The sequence below is a fragment of the Neophocaena asiaeorientalis genome, unplaced genomic scaffold (genome assembly GCF_003031525.2).
Source record: "Neophocaena asiaeorientalis asiaeorientalis breed wild unplaced genomic scaffold, Neophocaena_asiaeorientalis_V1.1 scaffold150, whole genome shotgun sequence".
Taxonomy (NCBI): domain Eukaryota; kingdom Metazoa; phylum Chordata; class Mammalia; order Artiodactyla; family Phocoenidae; genus Neophocaena; species Neophocaena asiaeorientalis.
Window position 1 is genome coordinate 8,048,978 of NW_020176571.1, and position 21,768 is coordinate 8,070,745.

Sequence of the window (21,768 nt, forward strand, 5' to 3'; positions counted from 1 at the left end):
GAGATTTAATCTGCATCAGCCACAATATGAGAATATTTCCTACCCTAGAACCCTGGAAGAATCGACTTCCCTATGTGCAAAGTAGAATCTCTGATCTCTTTGAGGAGAGCTGGACTTAGACCTGAGTACTGAGGGGACAGAAATGACCAACTTCCTCTAGAAGGTTTGTTTCACAACTCAACTACCTAAAAATATAGACACTGCTTTAGATGTTCTTCCAAAGATAATGGTACCATTTCTGTGTGCCTCAGTTTCCCCCAGAGTCAGTGGACGAACAGCTTCTTGGTGACTATTACATTGAAATATGGGAGCGATTTGGTCCCCCTTCATGAAGACATGTTATTATTTCTCATCACTTGAATATAGTTAGGTCATTACCACAGCAGGTCCCAGAGAGGTCTCTGCTAAGGTGAGATCCAATAAAATTGTCAAGTTATAATTATAAGGTGTTTTTTATTAATATGGGATTGTAGTTCTGTTTTACAGTATTAAAATATTCTGGCTTTCTTAACTTTTTCCATTGCTATCAAATTTTATAGAATTATATAATGTCAAGACTTGAAGGTATATTAAATTGTACTCAGCTCAATCAGATATCCAATGTCTTTTTTTAAAACATAAGAGTAATTTTTCCTTAAATAACATCCCTGGTAATGGGGAACTCACTACATTGAGGAGAACAGTTCATCTTTGGACACTTATTCCTTCCAATAGAGAAAATAGCTCTTCCTGTAATTTCAACCCTATTTGCCCCAGTTTTGTTCTGGGGGGCCGTATATATAAAATTAGGTCCTTTTTCCTCTCTTCAGATGTCAAAAGTGGCTATCATTTTACTTTCAAATTTCTTCACCATTCTAAAAAAAGTGTAAGTTTTTTCCTCTCTTATTCCCTCAAATTTCTCCAAAACCTAGCAAAGTGTCTGGCACATCAGAGGTGATAAAAATATTTATTGATAAATTAATGATAGATGACTCCTGGTCCTTAGTCTCTGATCGCATTAGTCTATGGTCTTTTGAAAAGGAAACAGTGTAATTGAAATAGATTATCACAGATTTGATCTCATTAGAGAAGGGGAAAAAAAACTATCACCATCCTTCCTTCTGGAAAATATGATTATATTAAATGGACTTGTGCATTAAATGCCAGATTAAGTGCTAAAAGGCAAGTCTGGCAGAAAGTGTGGAAAGTTTCCTGAAAGCACTAAAGAAATTAAAAAGCCTTTGCATCTACTTTCTCTAGAGTGAGATCAGTTTCCGGCAAGTGGGTTGAGCTGGGAGTGAGTGACATCCTGCAGATGTGTCTCTGTCCCTTCCTAATTCCCACCCTCAACAGACAGAAGCCCTGAAGCACCTGGGAGCATGAAGCCAGGAATTTGACCCAGGGCAAGTGCTTCTTCCATTCTCCATTGCAAACCCCAACACTCATGCTTCCCTTAGGGGGAGATTTCCAGAGAGCAAGGCAAGTTTCTCCCTTGAGGAACAGGGCTACCAGAATGGCCACCTGGCCTTGCAGATTAGATACTGATAAGGGCTAGCCTAGTATTTTAGGGCCTAGTCAAGCATTTTTCCAGAGAAAATTGGTCAGAGACCTAGCAATTACACTAAGTATCTTGAGCAATTCAAAAGAAATCTCAAAATTGATTCCGTCTTAAAGGTTATAACCATGGATAAGTTTATTTACTTTTATGTTTATATTACAAAGGCAGTTTATAACAGGATACTAAGAACTCTAATCCAGTGCCAGAGATACAAAAAAGTTATTTACTTAACCAATGTTTACAGAGTGACTGAGAAATGCAATGACTAAAGCAGAAGAGGCACTAGACAAGAGGGCAAAATCGCAGACTCTGGGGTCCAGCATCCTGGACCATGTCCTGTATATCCTGGCTCTGCCAGTAATAATTAAGCAACCATGGGCAAGTTACTTAACTCATAGTACCTCAGTTTTTTCTTTACATAATGGACATAAAAATAGTTTTTACTTTGTTGGATTGCTGTAAGGGTTAAATTAATGTATTCGTGTCAAATGCCTCGAATAAGGAAAACCATAATAAAAATTAGCTATCATTATTATTAGGTGCTGAAGATGAAAAAGGCCCAGGTCTCCAAAGAGTTGATAATATTATTTTAGGGTGGGAACATAAAGGAACATCCCCCTGGAAAGTTTCATGGGGAAGATGGGACAGTTAGAGTAAGATTCACCTGAATTTAATAAACATATTTCTGGGTTTATAGAGAGAAAGAAGGTAAACGGAGGGACTCTAGGCAAAAGAAGTAATGTGCATGAATAGTAATGTTCAAGGTGTCCCGTCATGTGAATTATAATCAATTTGGGAACATAGAGGAAAACTATGTTAATTGCTAGATTCTAAACCACTGAAGGCTGGAACCATCTTAATCAACTTTGCATTACCCACTCCTACAGAGTCTGTGATGGTTGCATAGCGATTGCCAAATAAATGATTATTCATCTGTATTGAACTGTAACGTGGGGTAGGTGGGAAGGCATCATCAAATCCATCATTTCAGCAATAAAATAGTGGCTGAAAACTTGAGTTCTGGACTATGAATCCACGTCTTTGTGAACACTTGGGCTTGCCCAAGTTACTTTATCCTTCAGAATGCAGGTGGTGATAGTAATCATTTCACAGGGTCATCATGAAAATTAAATGAGCTCATCCATGTAAACTTGTAACTAGCATATAATAAATGATCGATGATCGGCAGCTATCATTATTATAACTTGAAATGGACCTTGAAGAATAATTAAAACTGTAAGAGTGACTATTCTCATTCAAGAGAACTTCCTGACTGGAGAACATAGGGAGAGTGTGGGAGGAAAGGGTGTGGAAGGAAAGAAGGTTGTGAAAAACAGTCTGAAATGACATTTGGGACCAAACCAAGGAACGCTTCAGAAGCTGAAGAGATGAGTCATTATTCTGCCAGCAGAAGTTCTGGTAGTCATGCTTTAGGAAGACTAACCAAACCTGCACAAGAAAGTAGGTCGGCTATGACACAGCACAAGCAAGAGCTACTTCAGATTGAGCAGAGTGGTGGCCCTAGGCATGAAAGGAAGGACGCAGATACTAAAGCCATTACAAAGGTGAAATTAAAGGGACTTGGTGGCTGATTGGATTGGCGGGGATGGGCAAGTCATCCCCACCATAAGTTATGTATATGCTACCAAGAGTTGGGTTTAATTCCTCTAGAACATGAATTCCCAGAAGAATTTTCGCCTATGCTAAAAATAAAAGGAGACAGAAGAGGAGGATGAGAAGTGTAAGTCCTGAGATTCAGCTGAGAGTCTTGCCTGGTGGTGAGTGAACAAGTAAGAAAACACACTGTGGTGTAGCAGTAATGGATCTCACTGGGTTAGAGTAAAGTTTTAGGGCCCATGTTTTCTCTGGCGCTAGTACACATCTTATGGGAAATTCTGAGACTGACTACAGTGTCTTTATCTGTTAAATATTTTGCCTCAAGATTGGACCCTTTTAATTCACGATGGGGGGTGGGGTCCGTAGCTAATTGATTAGAAATAAAATAGTTATAACAATGAGATTTCACCTCAAACACGTTAGGATTATCAGAAATACAAACAGACAAAATAATGAGTGTTGGCAAGGATGTGGAGAAATTGGAACTCTTATGCACTGTCGTGGGAATGTAAAAGGGTGCAGCCATAATGGAAACAGTATGGCAGGTCCTCAAAATATTAAAAATAGAATTGCCTTATGAACCAGCAATCCCATTTCTGGGTGTATATCAAAGCAGGATCTCAAAGAGACATTTGCATACCCGTGTTCATAGCCGTATTATTCACAGTAGGTAAGAGGTTGAGGCAAACGTCCAGCAATAGATGAATGGATAAAGAAAATGTGGTTTACAAATACAACAGAATATTATTCAGCCTTAAAAAAGGAAGGAAATCCTGTCACGTGCTATGAACAAGGTCACATGGATGAACAAGCAAGGTCGTATGGATGAACCTTGACGATATTATGCAAAATGAAATAAGCCAGTGACAAAAAGGCCAATACTGAGTGATTCCACTTACATGAGGTACCTAAAGTAGCCAAACTCAGAGAAACAAAGTAAAATGGTAGTTGACAGGGGCTGGGAACAGGGCGGAATGGGAATTGTCCAGTGGATGTAGGGTTTCAGTTTTGCAGCGTGAAAAACTCCTAGAGATCTGTTGCACGGTGATGTAAATACACTTCACACGGCTGAACTGTCCACTGAACAGTTAAGTGACAAATTGTATCTTGTGAGTTTTTTACTGCAATTAAAATTTCTAAAAATAGTTATGTTAATAATGGCTAAATGACAATGATCGTGTATCAGACACAATTCAAACTATTTTCCAAATTCTAGGTACTTTACAAATATCATTTTAATCCTTATAACAATCCTAAATTATTATCACTGCATCCAGTTTACAGATGAGGAAACTGTGGCTCAAAGAATTTAAGCTTGCCCAAAGTCACAAAGCTAGTAAGAGGTTGAAGCAGTATTCAATCCAAGCAGCGTGGCTCAGAGTCAATTTCCATCTTTTCTCTATACAAGCTCATCTCTACTCATCATCTAAGTGTCAAGGGTAATTACTCATTACTCTGTTAGTTCAGGATTTATTCCTTCCTTACATCTCTGCCCCAACTATATTGAAAGGTTCAGACAGCAGGGACCAGGCTTATACAACTTTACGACATGTTCCCTAATAGTACCTAGCTAGGCGCTTTGCCCATTATTGTTGGACCAAATGAGCTCAGACATTTTAACAGATATTGAAGCTTAGCGGAATCCCATCCATGTAAGATTTGAACCAGGAGATTTCATCCAGGCTCCTCACTGACCCAGTTCTAAATAGAAGCTTCCTAGTAGATACATGTATATGTATAACTGAATCACTCTGCTCTACACCTGAAACTAACACAACATTGTTATACAACCATGCGCCAATATAAAAAATTTTTTAATGTTTTTAAAATAAATACATAGCTGCTTCTTTCCTGACAGCAGATTGAGGTAGGTACCCCTGTGAGAGGCTGGAGAAGGTAAATGAAAGAACTTCCATTTCCCCAAGCACATTTTGAGTTACATAGGGAAAAAGCAGGAAAAAGTTTGAGTGTCTTTTGCTGACCTCTCCAAGAGATTTAATAGAAATGCACCATGGAATTTTATTCACCACTCTTTTCCTTACAAATGAGCCTCCTCTTAACCACCCCAGCACGCATTTAGGTAAAGCAGAATGAAGGGTAAAGGGTGGATAAAGAATGAAAGGGCCCATTATTAGATTTGATAAATGCTGAAGGCAATCTGAAACAAAGTCACTTCATCTTCTATATACAAATTTTCTTTTCTCTTTATTTTTTTAAAAGAAGATGTTGGGGGTAGGAGTTCATTAATTAATTTATTTATTTTTGCTGTGTTGGGTCTTCGTTTCTGTGTGAGAACTTTCTCTAGTTGTGGCAAGCGGGGGCCACTCTTCATCGCGGTGCGTCGGCCTGTCACTATCGCGGCCTCTCTTGTTGCGGAGCATGGGCTCCAGACGCGCAGGCTGCTCAGTAGTTGTGGCTCACGGGCCTAGTTGCTCCGCGGCATGTGGGATCTTCCTGGACTAGGGCTCGAACCCGTGTCCCCTGAATCGGCAGGCAGATTCTCAACCACTGCGCCACCAGGGAAGCCCTGTTTTCTCTTTTGATCCCTGGAATTTCCTCCAAGCAGTATTGCCTCCTACCCTTTCCCTTTGAAAAGCACATTAAGAGACTCTTAAGAACATGAGGCTCACTGCTCTGTCAGGAAGAGTCTGAACTGATGGCTCCTCCCAACAGTGCTACAGTCCCATTGGCCACCTAACCTATCCCCCACTCCTCCCTTAGAGAATCACACCACCACCATTCCACCATCCCTACCACCACCACTCCACCATCCCTACCACCACCACTCCACCATCCCTACCATTGCCCAGACAATTCTGTTGAACCAACATTTAATTGAGCAAATATTAAGTGCCAGAAAATGTCCTGGGTGCACAGAGTTTAAAGGACCTTGTCTCCAAGAATCACACAGCCTAGTGGGGAGTGGAAAGGTTATAGAATATAATCTCAAAAAAATTAATTCTCAGCACCTGTTTTTTTTAAGTCCTTTTAAAGTTTTTTATTTTTGTAATTAACGTATTTATTCAATGAACTTATGGTTACCGGGGGGAGGGAGGAGGGGGATAGATTGGTAGTTTGGGATTGACATGTACACACTGCTACATTTAAAATAGATAACCAACAAGGACCTACTGTAAAAAAAAAAATAACTATGAGGGATGTAATGTACATGATAACTCTAATTAACACTGCTGTATGTTATATACGAAAACTGTGTAGGGAGTAAATCCTAAGAGTTCTCATCATGAGGAAAAAGTATCTCCTTTCTAATTTCCTTAATTTTGTATCTATATAAGGTGATGGATGTCCACTAAACTTATTGTGGTAATCATAAGTGAAGTCAGATCATTGTGCTGTACGCCTGAAACTTATACAGTGCTGTATGTCAATTATATCTCAATAAAACTAGAAGAAAAAATAAAATATTCAAATAAAAATGAACACAGTACATGATAAAAATTTCAAACAATTCTTAAAAGTATAAAATTGAAAAGGAAAAGTACCTCTGCTTCCTAACCCTGACCCATGATTAACATTTTCTTCTGTATATTTCTTGAAAAGAAAATTTATGCATTATTCTTGCTGCTCAATACTCAAGGAGGATTATAGTCCATTCACTTTATGAGATATTCTAAATTTTATTCTTGGATTCACACATTTAACATGTATTTGATTCTTACTTTATTCCAGGCACTGCTTAGTTGTTTTTTTTTTTAATAGAGTGAAAGATCCTTTAAATTCTATAGTGCTTTACAATATTCAAAATTTTCACACACATGATTTCATATAATCCCATAATAACCCTTTTTCCCCCCGTCTACCCCTGTATTGTCCCTCTCCTCTTCCCTCTCTCCACTGGTAACCACTAGTTTGTTCTCTACATCTTCGAGTCTACTTCTTTTCTGTATATTCACTAGTTTATTGTATTTTTTAGATGCCACATCTAAGTGACATCATACAGTATATGTCTTTCTCTGTCTGACTTATTTCACTTAGCATAATGCCCTCCAAGCCCATCTGTGTTACTGCAAATGGCAAAATTTCATTCTTTTTTATGGCTGAGTAGTATTCCACTTTATATACATATACCACGACTTCTTTATCCATTTATTTGTTGCTTCTATATCTTGGCAATTGTAAATAATGCTGGTATGAACATTGGAGCGCATGTATCTTTTAGAATTAGTGTTTTTGTTTCTTTCGGATATATACCCAGCAGTGGAATTGCTGTATCTTATGGTAGTTCTATTTTCAGTTTTTTGAGAAACCTCCATGCTGTTTTCCATAGTGGCTACATCAATTTACATTCCCACCAACAGCGTGGGAGGGTTCCCTTTTCTCCTTAGCTCCAGTTTTAACCATTTGAGCAAATTTTCTGATTAACAACCCAGCACCCTCCCTACTTTAATGCCTCCTAGAGTTCATTCATTTAATTAATACTGATGAATCATCTGTTCTTTGCAAAATTCTTTACTATCCCAAGGGCTCAAAGCTACGGATACAAATAAATGAAGTAAAAGATGTAATATGACAAGAGCCCTAAGAGAAGTACAGGGTATTCTGGTGATCGGAGGAGCCAGAGATTACACTCAGCTAATGATGACTCATTAAGTCAACAGCTGTTGAGCAACTCAATGTGTCCAGAACTATGCTAGACACTAGTGCCATAAAGACCGTCCCTGACTCTGAAGGTATTCGTGGCTAATAGTTCAGAAAGGCTTCATGAAGGATGTTACATTTTAACTGGATCTTAAAAGATGGATAAGATCTCATCAGGGGAAATGATGGGTAAAACAGGAAGGATTATCAGGAAGAAGTAATAATCCAGGTAAATACACATAGCGGCAGAGATAGGAGAGTTGAGGACCCATTCAGGTAGCAGCAATTAGTCTAATTTGTCTTAAAGGGATGTTGCAGAAAACAGGAATTTGAGACCATGGAATGGAATGCCTACCTTGGAATAGTAGACCAAAGAGATCTGACTCACTGATAGATAACAGACTGTTACTGAAGGCTTTTTAGTAGATTAAGCTGATGCAACTCGTATTATATGAAGACAGGCAGTGAAAAACTATGTAAAGGAAAGATGAGAAGAGGGGCATCACAATAGCACAGGCAAAACATTGAGTAGCAAGAATACTATATGATCAGCAAGTTATGTTTCCATGGACGATGTGAGAAGTGAGGGTCCAGGGAGGGGAAAAGACGACTTCCAAGTTGTAAAGGGTGAATTATTCCAGTGACATACACAGGGGGTCAAACTAGGACCCAGTTTCTGAATGGTGTTAGGAGGAGAGGAGGTTGGTGAAGAGAGGATTTTCAGGTGGGGGCAAGATGAGTTTGGCTAGTGGATATTGTCTTGCTTTAAGAGAATCTTGATGGAAATATCCCATAAGCAGCAGAAAACATGAGGCTGAAGTCCATGAGATTTTGGTTTATGATGGTTATTTTGCTTTATGCATAGAGATGTGTTATTCATTTGCTCTGAAGTGATGACTGTGATCAAACAGTAGATACGATTCCAAAACAGATGGGGAAAGAGAGGACTAGGAAGGAGCTTGGTCTAGGAAGTTCTTTTATTTAGGACAATGGAGGAAAAGGCAGCAAAGGAGACAAAGAGGCAGAAAACCAGAGTGTTACACGGACACAGAAGACAAGGAAGGAGAGTATTTCAAGGAGATAGTAAACAGCATCAGATACAGCCAAGGCAGGTCAAGAATAAAGGTGTTAAAAAAAAAGTTATTATAAATAAAATTGCCTTACAATTTAAAAAAAAGAATAAAAATTAAGGAAGTAAGCAGAGGAGCAAAAAGATCAAGAGAAAATGAGGTGGGGCTTTTTTTGGGGGGGAGCAGTTATTTGGGGGTTTAGGTAAAGTGTTAAAAAACAAACCAACAAGCCCCAAAAGAAGTCATTTATGCTAATCCCCACGTCACCAGACTGAGAATTAGCTTCAGCTTTCCTAGAAATGGAATCTTAATCCAGTCAGTCAGGATTCTCCTGACCAGCACTAGTTACGAAATGCGCCTTTAAGTCCCTTGCCGTCTCCTGAAGGAAAGCAACCTTGCCATGACCAACCTGCTTTTTTGCCCAGTATAACTCTTTTGTTCCTGCTTCCTTCTGCCTATAAAAAGCCTTTCATTTTGTACAGGTTCTCAGAGCTCTTTTCTATCTGCTAGATTGGATGCTGCCTGATTCATGAATCGTTGAATAAAGCCAATAAGATCTTTGAAATTCACTCGGTTGAATTTTGTTTTTTAACAGTTTACAAGAGCATAGGCAGAGGGAAAGGAGATAAAAGAAAGTTAAGAGAATGAAAGTGTTAGACTGTAAAAGTGTTGGGGTAAATGATGGCACGGAGTTGCAAAAAATATGTGTAATTACCTATTTTTACTTTGGTTTTCTCCCATTAAAGTAAGCAGCTTTTAGGAAAGGACCAAGAACTGTTCATGTTTGCACCCCAGACAGAGATTGCTTCTTACCCCGGATAGGCATTCTTCCCTTCTCTCGCAGAGTAATAAAATCCCTGATGCTAAACCGGGCATATGACAGCCCAACATGAAGATTGCACTTCCTGGAGGATGTAAGCAGAAGTAGTATTTGAAACCTCTAGGTTTTGTTCTTAAAGGGAAAGGCATATCCTTCACTTCTACTTTTCTCCTTTCTGCTGTATGGGATGTGGGTGTAGTGATGGTTCATCTTGAACCATCTGGATGAGGGCAACATCGTAGGGATGGCAGAGAAGATATAAAGGAAGGATCCTGCATTCTTCTCAAAGTTGCAGAACACAGCCATCTTACCAGGTCAGAGAAATAAACCTCTGTCCTGTTTAAAGCCTTGATAGTGTAGTGGGAGGTGGGATATCCTGTCAGAGTACCCCAAGTATCCCAAACTCATCTGCGTCCCAGCACATTGCATAGCTCCTATTAGCTGCTTCATAGAGATGCAAGGGAAGGAGGGGAAAGATGTCTAAGGAGACATTTTAGATGTTGGCGGGACTCTAGGAAGTGAAAGAAATTTTGCTTTAAGTGAGTCATGAACACACAGGTTTGGTTCCTTGTGTTTCCATTTCTTTGTACCAAATCAGGCTACAACAAAAATCTCCAATTTCATCTTGCTTCACTTTGCTATTAATTTAGTGAAAGGCTTTCTTATTGTAAGTGTAGTCTTAAATGAGGCAAGGATTTCCTTCTTTGATGTATAGCCTTTTGTTCTGAGATGCGTGAGGTTTTTAAATGTTTCAAAGGGCTTTCAAATCCAAATTTACTCTGATACCAATTCTGAGAGATTGGCAGAATGCATATTAATATCTTTCTACAAGTGAACACCCAGCGTATTGTCGCCTCCATAAATAGTTAAATATTGAGTGCTAACCAAGGAGATAGCAATCCAAGATGGTAAGTGACTTGTTCAAGGTCACAGCTCTTTAGTGCAATGCCAAGAGGTAGAACCAAGACATCTAGAATTCATCTAATCATAACAGACTTAGTGGACAGTAGCCTCTGAAGAACGTAAGCCATCTTGTCCAGAATAAGGTTTCTCTTGAAACACCAGGAAGTATCCAATTCCTCACTCTTTCTGTTTGAAACCCAAAATGTCTCATGATTGGCATTTATTTCACCATCAGTTACGGGGAAATAAATACAAGCACATTTTCCTAATTTATTTTATACCTAAGGTGGGAAATAGTGAAAGACAAGGAAAATTCTAACTCATTTCCAAGTAACTAAGATCAGTACTTTCTCAACTTATTCCAGTCTTTGCTTCCATGAAAAGCAGCCCTTCCCATCAGAGCAAACACCTTGTTCATCTTCATTCTCTGTCCGTAGCTGGAAGCACTACCAAGAGCATGTAAGCCTGCGTGTTCTCTTGCTTGAAGCACCAAAACATATTTGATGGTTCAACCAATAAAAATATCTTCTGAGAACTACAGCAAGAATCCATGGAATCTTAATCATGGGGAAAATTCTGGAAGGAGAGCCAGACAGGTATTTTGCCTTCCAGGCCCCTGTGACTTATGATTAAGGTGCCTCATCCGGATGGCCTCGTGTGGGCATTACTCAATATCAATGATAAGGAAAACTTGCTGTGTTTCCTCCAACCACCCTGGCCAGCAAAGAGCCCCACTATGCCCAGAGAAGTCAATTCCTTTTTTTTTTTTTATATCCTCAACCGTGTTCTTCATATGGTGGGAGATCAATAAAATAAATACTCATTGAATGAATAAGCGAATAAATGAAGAAACTGACCTTTGCAAGCCAACTTTTTTTATATTCTCTGTTCTCAATTCAGTGGGCCATCCTATGACAGCCATTCTGTGTGATCCGTCAGTGGGTGCCCAAAATAAGAAAAGTGTGTGTAACACAAGCCCAAAGATCCAGGAAGCCAGAAAAAAAAAAAGAGTCCAGGAAATTCGGAACTGTATCCTGCTTTTCCACGCAAGGAAATACAGGCGGGTGATCTGGATAGGGATGAGGAGCCTGGGATCAAGCAGAATTCTGACCTCTTGACTCAGGCTGCATTTTAGATGAAATCTGCAGGAATTTTGCCCTGCCTGTGCTTGCTGTTTGTAACTAGTGAGGGAAATTTACTGGAAAATGGAGCGGCATTGTGCCCCTGGGACTCTGGCTAGTGACTAAACATCCTGGGGGTCTGTTTACAGAGGTTGTTTTGTCTTAACCCTAGAAAAGCAAAAATAAGGCTGGAGTATCTTACCCTTTAATCAGCACGGATACTAATCTGAGCAGGCAGGATGTGTGTCCAAGCTTCCTAAATGCACCATGCATAGAAATCAGATGGGAAAACTACCCAGTTTCCGATCTGTGAATCAGTATTATATGGCAATACCAATAGCTCCTGCGTTTATACAGAATTTGACAAGTTACAGAACAGTTCCCACGCATTATCTTACTTGAGTATCACAACAGCCTTGTGCTGGGTGTTATTCCAGTTTTATTGAATATCTTCAGGACTTGACACTGGTTCTTCAGAGGCAAGAAAAAAGGGTCGATCCATGCTTCCTTTTAAGGAAGAGATCTTGGCTCCTTTGTCTCAATTGATGCCAACTTCATGCCCTAAAAAACAGCAACCAAAACCTAAATAACAGGGAGTGAAAAGGAAAGTTCTTGCAGTCCTGATAAAGGCAACTATCCAGGCCATCCAACCTTAATTTTTATAATTACTACATGAAACCAAACCATCCTGCAGTTGTAGTGGGCTGCCCATCTGTGAAACTTCACCGACCCGGAGGGTTTTAGAACAGAAATAAACTCAGCGATTTATGGCCCAATACCTTCATTTTACTGAGGAGGAAGTGGAGGTTCAGAAAGATTAGATAAGATTGTCTGGCTTCCAGTTGCAACACCGCCTCTTGGCAAATTCCTTAACCTATCTATACCTCAGTTTTCCCATATGTAATATGGGAATAACAACACCTATCTCCTGGGGTTCTGTGGGAATTAGGATAGTGCCTATACCTAGTAAGTACTAAAAAAATACTGTAGCCAGTACTACAGTCACATCATCTACCAAGCGCACATAGAAAAGTTGGGACTAAAATCTGACTCTAAATCCAGTGTTCTTTCTACCACAGGACATTATCTAGTTCTGTGGGGAGAGCTCTTCTGCCCCCTTTGAGGTGCCAAAGGCATTACAAGTAAATTCTTGTTTTCCACATCTAAATGCATAGTAGAAACTGGATTCAGAGAAAATGGATTCAGAGGCAATGGGCATCTAAGAAATTTGGTATTAGATAGATATCCACCATCACCTCGAAGAAAGGCACAACTAGTTATCTGGAATCTGTATTTGGATGGAGAGTTTCAGACAGACAAGCTACAGAAAAATAAAACATGGTAACTTCAGTAATAGGGTCAAAGAGTATATAATTCTCCCTCATTTCTAGTGGCTGATTTCCCATTGTCCTTTATGTGAAGAGGAAGTGGGAGGGAGTATTTTTTAGAAATTAGAAAGTCTGGGCTTCCCTGGTGGTGCAGTGGTTGAGAGTCCGCCTGCCGATGCAGGGGACACGGGTTCGTGCACCGGTCTGGGAAGATCCCACATACCGCGGAGCGGCTGGGCCCATGAGCCATGGCCGCTGAGCCTGCGCGTCTGGAGCCTGTGCTCCGCAATGGGAGAGGCCACAACAGTGAGAGGCCTGCGTACCACAAAAAAAAAAAATTAGAAAGTCTGATATTCAAGAGTTATCACAGACCAAAAAAATAAATAAATAAACTTACCCGTGGGTTAGAGGGAAGGGAGAGAGGTACAGGCAGAGCCCAGAGGGGTTTTAAGGCAAGGAAACCACTCTCTATTACACTGTAATGGTAGACATGTGTCATTGTAAATTTGTCCAAATCCACAGAATGTACAACACCAAGAGTGAACTCGAACTGTGGACATTGGATGATGGTGTGTCAATGTAGGTTCATCAGTTATAACAAATGTACTTCTCTGGTAGGAGGTGTTGATCACAGGGCAGGCTATGCATATGCAGGAGTAGGGGGTTATGGGAAATTCTGTACCTTTTGCTCAATATTGCTATGAACCTAAAACTGCTTTAAACAATAAAGTCTATTTACAGAGAAAGACAGATACTGTATGATATCACTCATACGGGGAATCTAAAAAAACAACAAACTAGTGCATATAACAAAAAAGGTGCAGACTCGCAGATGTAGAGGACAAACTAGTGGTTACCAGTGGGGAGAGGCAACACAGGAGTAAGGGGGAAAAAAGCGTTATTATGGCCTTATATGAAATCATGTGTGTGAAACTTTTGAAAATTGTAAAGCACTCTAGCATTTAAAGAATGTTTCATTCAATAGAAATTTTTTTTAAAAATTTTAAAATAAAGTCTATTTAAATAAATAAGCAAACTTACTTGTCGAAGTACAGAACGGGCTGATTCCATCCCAAGGTCAAATGTGCCTGGAATAACACATGTAGCAAGATACAGTTGTTTCACTTCAAGGGAGCCAGAGCAGTTAGACCCATTACTAGAGAGAGCTCATCAGAGGGGAAACCAGTCACGGCACTCCAGAAATAACTCTGCTACAGACGCAGGTGGAATAGAGTCACAGAATGTTAGACTATAAGAACCTAGAGAAGAAGGTCTGTCTAAATCCTCTTTCTGTTCCCCAGAGCCTAGCCATAGGCCTGGAACAGAGTAGGTTTTCAAAGCTTGAGAAAGAACAGGGAGAAACTCTCTGGGACAGAATATTCATGAGATTAATGTTGGTGTGATCATAAGACCCCATTTGTCCACTGTGACACTGGGGTCCCCTATGACTAGATGGTCCAACAGAGTGAAATCAGATTCTGGAGCGTGCGGATCACATCTTCGCTTTAACAGATCCCAGTCACCCCCACCTGCCCCATGAAGCACAGGGCCTTGGTTTCCATAGTGCTGGCAGAGGAGCCCTTCCCCGCATCCTGGGACTACAAGAGGTAGCAGGATAAAGGTCAAATTTCCACCTGTCCTCTGATACTCTCCTAAAGAGCAGAGTATCACAAGGCCAGAGCCCCAAGGGCACAATGCTGCTGCTGTAATCCCACTAAAGCCCATAAAGGACATCTTAAAATCTTACTGGAAGTAGAGGAAGAGCCCTAGACTCCTAAAACAGTATTCAAAAGACAAATTTACTTGTAAGTTTTTTTATTGTTATTTTTTCCACCTCCTTATCCATTGGATTCCTAAGCAGGCTGTTGGTTGTACTCCCAGTTATACTCTTATCAGGATTGCCTTTCCAACTGTATTCCTCACTGGAGTTAACTTGAGGCTGTTCTGACTGTTTCTCTTTGGATTTCTCAGTGGGTTCTTTCCTGGATTCTTCGCTAAATGGTTCAAATGACTCTTCAATGAATTCCTAACTGAAATCCTGTTCCCAAACGTCACTGAATTCTCCACCGGTGTGTCTCAATCTGTGGGCATTGTTTCATGCAGAAGACATTAAATAAAAGGCAGTTGAGCAAATACAAGCAAGAGACCAAACGTTTCAGCAAAGTCTACGGTAAGTCTTGCTCCCACTTCCCTCACTCTGAGACAGGGGCAGAGGGCATGTCCGTGGCTCTCCACCATCTGGAAATGCTCTCTGTGCTGTCCAGTACCTTAGCCATTAGTCACAGGTGGCTATTGAGTGCTTGCATTTTTAATTTAATTTTATTTTAATTTATATAGTTATCTACTGCTCGCAGCTACCATACAGGACAGTACAGCCTTTGCTGCATTGCTTGTGTGACAGAGAGACTTAATTCTTCTCAGTTAAGGAACTGATGCCTTTTCCCTGCTACTTGTCCAGTCCAATTTCCCTTGTCAGGAAGGGGAATTTCCTCAGAAAAAAAAAATTGGAAATAACTTGAGAGGTTTGGACTTCACTAGCACAAACACACTCTGAATCACTCCCATAAAACCATTCTTATGGTCCTGCTCTATCCACTGACCAACCTGATTGCCATTGTCCAAATTTGTCCTTATTATTGTTGATATTAAAAAGAACACTGTGGAAGTGCTTATGCCTAGTACTGGAAGAGAACATTTAACTTTGTTCTGTTTCCAGGTACTCTCACCTGGCCATCTCATTTAGACGAACTACCATTCATTAAAAATTATTAAGAGTGGCAGAGGGGCTTCCCTGGTGGCGCAGTGGTTGGGAGTCCGCCTGCCGATGCAGGGGACACAGATTTGTGCCCAGGTCTGGGAAGATCCCACATGCCACAGGGCGGCTGGGCCCGTGAGCCATGGCCGCTGAGCCTGTGCGTCCAGAGCCTGTGCTCCGCAATGGGAGAGGCCACAACAGTGAGAGGCCTGCATACCGCAAAAAAAAAAAAAAAAAAAAAAAAAAAAGTGGCAGAGGAGGGACGCAAGTGAGATGTCCGAGGAAACTCAAGAAGGATGGGCGAGGCTCGTTAGTAAAATTCCCACAACAGCTTTACCTACATCACAGCCGGCTCCGGCTCTAAGCTCTCCTTCACCTTCCAAGGCCAAAAGCCAGAGATTTTCACACGCAAGAGTCAGGAACTCACCAACAACCAGAGTGAATTTAGGACTTGGACTCCAGCCCTGATTTTACCACTTACTAACTATGACCCTAAACTCATTTCTGCGGAGGAAAAGAAGCCTCATGGTACTATCCCCCTTAAGAACTGTTATGCTGATCTCTAGAAAAAAAGATGCAAATGTTACTTTTCATTATTATTATTTTTCAGGGCTCCAAACAGCCTTAGTTTGGAAGGCAAAAAAATCCTCACAGCTTCCCCTACTGCAGCTTTGATGACAGATTCAACGGTAATGTTTTTTACCCCACTCTCTTCTTCCAAGACTTTTTCTTTGTAACTCACCCAGTGTGGTCCTAGCATGCTTTGTTTAATGAGTCTGTGTCTAATACATTACAGATGCTCAAAAAACATTTCTTATAGGAATGAAATAATGAACGGGGTAGGAAACAAATCAAAATTTGAGCCAGACCCAGGTGAGGTGGGATTCGTGGAGATTTCCTTACGGCCAGTGAGAAAGCTAGCAACCAGGAAACTGGGCTGTGCCCGGGATTTCCTGTAAACTCGATTCACATACTTTGGAAATAAATACCAAGTGTTACTGAAATGTTTAAAGTTGGTAGTAAGCTGACTAGCAGCAGAGGGAACAGTGAGTGAGAAGGCAGAGTTTGCAGGGCCCAGAGGAGCTGAGTTACTTGGGGTTGGCACTAGACTCCCTTGGAGCAGAAGCAGGCATAAGACCACCAAGGTCGCCCTCCTCATGGTGGGTCTCCGGTGGGGGAAAAACGTATTGGGAAACAAAGCAGGGAAGTACCCAGATGTCAGCTTGTGCTAAGGCAAGGCAAAACCCAGGCCCGGGCCATTCCCCCACTTTCCAGTCTCCTTATGGTAGAAAGAGAATTGATAGACGATCCACTAAAATTCATTGGGCCAGTCACCAGGGGCTGAATGAGTGGGAGTTATTGGATATAAGGGACCAAATCAAAGATTTCAAAGCAAGTCAAGGATAACAAAAAGTGTTGACTGAAAGAAAAACATACAACCTAAAAGTTGCAAGTTGAGTTTTATTCGGGGATCTTCCTGAGGACTATAGCCCGGAAGACAGCCTCTCAGATAGCCCTGAGGAACTGCCCCGAAGAGGAAAGGAAGGAGCCGGGATATATAGGAATTTTTCACTGGGGAAAAAAACCAAACAAACTTGTAATTGAGCATCAAAAGAGTACTGCTGATCACAAAGAACAGACATCTCAAGTTAATGATATTAGTGCTTTTCTCTGTATGAGAAGATGCAAGAATCTTGGGGTCATTGAAATTTTTCCGTACAGATGCGTCCTAACTATCACAGGCCAGTATATCCAAAGAGAATGCTTCCTGTTTTTTTCCACCCTGAATTCCCCTCAGGGTGCGTTATCCTGAGCGACTGCAGGACTGGCTGATGGATTGATCCTTATAGGACTGGAATGGCCAGCAACATTCCATTCTTTACAAAAGGCAAAAGGGGAAAGTTATTAGAATCATTAAATGCAGTTGTCACTTTCAAATAAAAATGTATGCAATCTACTGGGAATTGAGCAGAGATAACCAGTTTAGTAAATTAATGGGAGGATTTGTAAGAAAGCCTAGTATAAAGCATCAGAGATCAGTCGAAATCATTATGACCGCGTCTTACTTGAAATAATCAGAATAAATAAAGCTAAAAGAACAAGGGAACTCAGAAAGAAAAAACCCACAGATATGGAAAAACATGAAATATATTCTGTAGCTGCAAAGTATACTCTGGAAACATGAGTGTTAGCAAAATCCAACTAGCTCTTTATGTTTTGGCTTTAAAATTAGTTTTCCTCCATTGAGGAAATAAATTGAGGGATGGGGAAGGGGAAGATGAGAGGAAGACTGGAATTCAATAAAATCTATTAGAAGGAAAGGAGGAAGGGAAAAGGGAAAATCAGTGATAAGCCAGATCTCAGGGACAAGATAAGAGGATGAAAAGAAGTTATCGAGTTTGAAGAAACTCAGAGAACTAACAGGACAAAGGAAATCTTCACGTGTTCCTCTGCAACCCAGGCAGGATGAGGAAGCTAAGGCACAGAGAGGTTAAGTAACATCCAAAAACACAGAACTAGTTAATGGCAATTTCAAGGGCTGGTGAAATATCCATAACAACTTTCTTGTGTATTGTTTTGATAACGATTTCAATCCAGTTGTTTATGACTTAAGTGAAGTGGCTTCAATCCCCTTGTTTATGGCAAAGACAAAAAAAAAAGGAGTTGATTTTAGGAGTAAAGCTGTTTTGCTATAAGAGTGAAGTAAGCTGTATCAGGTTGTCACCATCTCATCTGTTCTTGATAAGCACTCAGGCTCAGCTGCTAAGGGGCTGCCCTGGAGGCTTATCAATAAAAACAGATGAAGCAACTAAGAGGAGGAGACATTTAGGCTATGAATACCAGAGTTTGTGAGGACTACATGAGAGTTTCCATCTTGGCAGAGCTACCCTTTGCTGATCTAGTCTCCAAAGACCTTGGTGCTTTAGCTCCTGCCTTGGTGAAGGTGACCCTTTTACTGGCAGTGGCCAAAGCCATGCAGCAGCCTGAGAAGCTCACCTTGGCCACCAACACCCATGTGCCCTCATTCTCTAGCAACTGCTCTAACAACATGGGACTTTTCACTTGAGTTTCACCACTGCTGGACACCAGCTTGTGGTCGGTTAAGCCAACTCTCCCGAAAACCAACCTCATTAAAAAATGTACACCTCTTATGAATGCAGGCTTTATTTCTGTCCCCTCCCTTTACCTGGGAACAATAGTGTAATTAATCTTATCACTTGTTAGGAGTATGTCATTTCTTTATTGGCTTATTGAGACGTTATCCTATATGCTCTAGGCTTGTGAAATTATTGTAATCCCTGCAGTGAACCTGTGCTCAATTAACTATTGGCAAAGACTATTTCAGTCTGAGCATAATTTGCCCCTCCCCAAAACAAAACATATGTCAACAGATGGATTCATCAGAAGCTGATTCACAGCATATAAACAAGACCTGAGCCTAGCTCTCAACCTTCCAACAATTTTTCCTTACCCCAAATTCTTCCAGCCAGTACTAAGGGGTCTTAATGATGAACTTCCAAGAAAGAAAGAGAGAAGAAAAGCGTCACATAAACAAGCACACGACCCTGCTGATAAGAAGCAAGTCAGGGTCTTTGATCACTCTCCATCCTGTTTCGACAAATGCAGCAGAGAGCAGGAGCGAGGAAAAGGAAAAGGAAGTAGAAGAAATGTCAGAATTGCAGGCTTGTTCCAGGGTCCTGGGCCAGGAGCCTTCAGGAACATCACCTTCCTAAACCGAGCCAGGCTAGATGCTGCAATCTTCTTATTCACTGAAAGTGAACTGAACAAACGTGTGGAATTTAAAAAAAAAAAAAAGAGGAGAAAGACTCCAGGAGAAGAGAATGTCAGGGTCAAGTGAGAACTCGGTGATTCTCTGAGACTTAACATGCATGCGACCTGAAACTGGAAAGCGCATTTAAATAGCAAGAGCTTCTGGATGTTGTCGGCCACATGCACCACACCTGAGTCATTAGGACAGCAGGCGTGGAATGGATGATGGAAAGCTGAGAAGACCAGCCCCTGCTCCCACAATTACACTGTTCACTGCGCATGCCCCAAGCCTCTTGGGAAGAATTGGTGCCTCGTCATGGTGTTCACGGCCCAGGTCTCACCTGACAGGTCCTTGGCTCAGAGGCTCAGAACCCTCCACCAGGGCTCCAGGAGGGACTGGCAAGCCTTCCTTTAGATTTTGCACAGCGACAGAGCACTCCCACCAGTTAAGGGAAGCTGGGCAGAGTGGCCCTGGCCTCCTGTTCCACCTGCCTCACCTGTCCCCTCAGTCCACCTCTCCTCCCGTTCCTTCAGCTGCTCCACCCTGAGCCGAAGCATTCCCCGTGGGCTTCCCAAGCCTCTCCTGGTGTAACCTGAGCCTGGGCTGCTCGCCTAGCACCTGCTGGTCACAAAGCCAGCTCCTGAGAGCAGCATGTAGCTCAGCCCTGGAGCCTGGGCCTCACCTCCCCAGGTCCCACGTGCCCCCTTCCCTTTGTCTAAGGTCTAAACATCAGTCGAGTCTCAAGAAGCTGCTTCCAACTAGTCGAACCCAGAATCTGTTCTTCCTAGAGGCCCTGGGGTTGGCATCATGAATTTGGCACTTAGCTTGTCATTTATCTTTTTTTATTGTTGTTATGTGTTTCTTTCTAAGACTAAATTCATAATCTCTGTCAGGCAAGGGCCACACTGTTACCCCTGTTCGTATGTCCAGGGCAATAAAGAATATGTTGATGATGATAATGAGGAAGGGGAGAAGGATGTGTTCCTTAGGGTTTCTGGGTACACACCCACACCGCCATCTGAGTCAGGCAGTGTCCTCGGTACCAGAGAGACAAGACTCTTCTCGTCAATGAGCTTCTGATCAAAAGGGCAAGACTAATGTGTGGAAGAGGAGGGAAGCACTTTAAGCAAGGACAGGCGAAGGTATGAGGTCCTGCGTGGCCTTTCATTCATTTATTCAATAGAAAGCACCTGTGCGTCGTAGCCCAGGCCCTGTGATAAGCGTTGAGCACACAGTGGCGCATAAGACGTGATCAACTAATTACTAGGGAGTGTACAGTCTAGAGGGGAAGAGAAGCAAGCAGGCAGCAAATTGCACTGCCGTTTGTTGAAGGAGTGTGCATAAGGGACACCCTCTCGGATCTTGGAAGGATGCAAGGAAGGCATGACATCACGACAGCCCAAGGATGAGTGTTGCCCTGTGAAGGGGGTGGGTGTTGTAGGGAGAAGCTCCTGGTACAAGAAAAAGAAGGAAATCCTTCTTTCTCAGTCTTTTTCCTAGAACTGTCATCTCTCCCATGCAGCTCAGGGATAAAATAGAATTTAAGTTCATGAAGGAATGGCAGAGAAGACAGAGAAAATAAAGAATTTTTAAATCGTGCTCTGAGGTTGCATTGGCAATACCCCATCCTGATTTTAAAAGTCACGTGGGCAACAACTATATTAGAATAATCTGTAATGGGGGCGGGGAGGGGAGGAGGGAAGCAAATGCAAAACTGTATATACAGCTTGCCTGTAACTGAATAAAAAGAAAAAAGCAGGGCACAATAGACAGCTATGAAAGGCTGTGAAGGAAATGCTACCAAATTACCTCTGTGTGATTCTACATGTATAATAAGATTTTGGATATTTCTCATTTATTTTAATAATAATTTCATTGAGTGAGCATGATTTACTTTTATTATAAGGGGTAAATTATTTTTTAAAGAAAATATAAATGCTGCCATCCTTTTTACATGTTCTGACATGTATGTTAACTCATTTAACAAATGCATATTGAGTGTCAGACATTGTTCTAAGTATTAGTAGAACATGAAATAGGCTTAGTTCCTGACATCATGGTAAAGAGAGACATCACTAAATAAACAAGTAAATATAAATAAGCTTGATGAGATCAGTAGTGTGGAAAAAAAATCATCGAGGAAGGGTTACAGTTAGTGCTGGTGTGGAAAAGTCTGGAGGAAGTTAGTGGCTATGCTGTTTTACATAGGGCTCTGAGAAGGTCTCCCTGAGAAAGGCTTTTAACAA

General features: G+C 41.2%; 1 long non-coding RNA gene across 1 annotated transcript in view; it reads left to right on the forward strand.

The window, feature by feature from the left end:
- LOC112391930 (uncharacterized) overlaps positions 1-16,439 on the forward strand; it is a 37,306-nt gene extending 20,867 nt beyond the window's left edge. Inside the window, exons 3-4 of the long non-coding RNA XR_003001587.1 lie at positions 14,967-15,165; positions 16,361-16,439. This is a non-coding gene — a long non-coding RNA (uncharacterized LOC112391930). The remainder of the gene's footprint in view (positions 1-14,966; positions 15,166-16,360) is intronic.
- Positions 16,440-21,768: the final 5,329 nt, after the last annotated feature.